Genomic DNA, 2,967 nt, shown 5'->3' on the forward strand with positions numbered 1-2,967 from the left:
TAACGCTGATCTCAATTATTATCATTAATACTAAATTGAATAATTTATTATTACTTTTGATTTAAATTTAAACGAAAATAAAATCAAAAATACTATTTATTAGAATTTTAAGGTTTAATGAATGCCACACTCAAATATAAATAGTAATTTAACATTTTGATTTTCAATATATCAAAATCGTCTCTGCGTGCTTTCAATTTTCATCAGAAGAATTGTGATTTAGTTATGTTCACAAATTTAAGTATGTTTTTGTTCTCAATTCTCTTTTTTAATAATTTTATATGAATGGTTTTAAAGTCAAGAAATTTTTAAAAAATTCTAACAATAAATTGATTAGAGAGAATAAATTACTTATTTTATAAACACCTAAAAATGACTCAATTTTTTAGAATTTTTCTATCATTTAGTTGGAAATAAATAATAAAAGAACTCTTGTAACAACAGAAAAAAAAATGTCTGTTTAACCGTTTATATAGAGAATGATTTTAAAGTCGTATTTGTTTTATATATTAAATTATTAATACATGGTACATGCGTATAGAAAGGAGGAATATAAATAAATTAGATATGGTAAGGTCAACTACAAAAAAGTGGATGCATTATTCATAAGCCGAAATACATATATAATTAATTATTAATAAGCCCCACTTTGCTTTGATTTATTTGATGCATGAAGGGATTGTATTATGGCTTGCCAAGTGAGGACGATGGAGGAGGAGGATGGGGATGGCTTGGTCCAGATGGTGGAATTGGTCCCTTGCTTAGAACAACGAATGCATCTGATGAAGCCCTTAACATGGTAGAAGCTTCACCACTACTTATTCCCTTATTTTCTTGCTCCACAGAAGTAAATAAGTTTTGCCTGCTTGCTGAGACTCCTTCACCCAGCAACAGCAGTAAGATTATGAAACAACAAAGGGAGTGGATTGTGGCACCTAATTTAGCCATATTACTATTACGACCAAATTTGAGAAAACTGTGTTTAATTACCGTGGAAAACATGATACAAGATATAATCTATTTATAGGTGAGAAACAAATAATAGGACAATTAAAATAATATATAAGTACTTCATATTTTATCATTAATAATAAGAGATAATATAGTGTCATTTTAATAAATATACAAATATGTTAATTAACTACATTAATATGTGATAATTAATTAATTAAGACTATAATCACAAGAGACAAAATTATTTCAATGATAATATTAAAGAGTTAAAAAAAATAACCAATTTTTTTTATTAATTTTTTTGTTATCAAACATTCTTGTTACTTTCAATTGTCTAATTTAGGGGTGTACATAGATCGGGTGAAACCGAATTTGTCCTTATTCAGATCCGACTTTAAATATACACCGGATCTATTTTTTAGACTCTAACCCGATCCTAGACCTGATGAAACCTAAATATTTTTTGGTCACAATTATATCAGGTCTAAATTGGATGAAAACAATCGAGTAATAATTTTTTATTTTTTATATCCATGCATATTTTCCAATCATTTTTTATATGCTTGATTAACAAATTTTTTTAAATAGTGATATTTTTTTTCTTTCACGTATTTTTATATATTAGCAAGAAAATAAAACCACGTATTGTGACTCTTTTTTTCTTTTTCACATCTTAATCTTAATTAATCAATCTTGTGTCCACACAATATAATTAAACTTTTAATCATTCTAATTTATTGATGAATTACATTTCTCTTAATAATTGCATTACTAATCTGAAATACAAAAAAAATGTGATACATATATATATCCAAAAAAGAAAACAAATTTTAAAAAAAAATTCATATTAAAAAGTTTAAAAATAACATATCCAAAAAGAATAGTCATAATATATAAATTGAGACAACAATTTAAATTTCTCTAAAACTAATTTAATCAACTACCAATATTAGAACTAAATTATTTAAATAATATTTAATCTATTCTAATCCTTAGATACGTATAGATTAGAGTCATTCTCGTAACAACCAACCGAAATAACATCATAAGATCGAACACTTAGAATCTGTACAAATTCAGTCTATCTTCTTGTTAAAATTTTCAAATTAAGTTGACTTTTATTCTCCTCAAAGGCATTGCATTAATGCACCAGAAGCTGGTAGTTTCTGAAAAAAAATCACAATATGTTATAAAATTATTTTTAATATAAAAAGTTTAAGAGAAGAAAATTTAAATATAGTACCAATCTTTGAATTGTATCTTCAAGGTTGGCACGAATTTTTCAAAACTGAACCTAAATTGAGGAAATTCAATCTCATTATATGCTCCACTTCAAATATTTTCGGACAAACGTAGAAAATATGGAGGGGATGTGACTTGAACTTGACCTACAATGCTCCTTAGAAACAATTGTCCAATCAAAGAAGAATAACATATTAGAAAAAAAAGAATGCTTTGATTCTTAGATTTAGACTCACTAACCACAAAGAAACACTATATATAGCCTTCGTAGTACAAAAATAATTATAAAAATTAATTATTGCAATATCAATTTACCACTATAAAAGTTAGTATCATATTTATAGCAATTAGAATTATAAATTTATGTTTAATTTTTTATATAATTATAATTAAGATATTTTATTTGCATTATTACTTAAATGCTAATTATAGTATAATTATAATAAAGATATTTTTATAAAATAAACTTAGAAGAGAAAATAATGCATTCATTTTGGCAAAAAAATGAATTCATGAAAAATTGACATCTTACTTTCATTAGTTGGGGGAAAACCAATTTTAGTATATTAAATAGAAGTAGATGTCTAAGAACTAAAATAGTTTAAATATTATTTTACGTAATCATAATACAATCGATAATTTTATTATTTCTATTATAACATTATATCCATACATACAAGTTTATGTATTTAATTGTAATTTATGAAAATTACTATGATTAATAAAAATTATCATGATTTGTGAATATTACACTACACTAATATTAATAAT

Source organism: Arachis ipaensis, chromosome B10 (assembly GCF_000816755.2).
Source record: "Arachis ipaensis cultivar K30076 chromosome B10, Araip1.1, whole genome shotgun sequence".
NCBI classification, from domain to species: domain Eukaryota; kingdom Viridiplantae; phylum Streptophyta; class Magnoliopsida; order Fabales; family Fabaceae; genus Arachis; species Arachis ipaensis.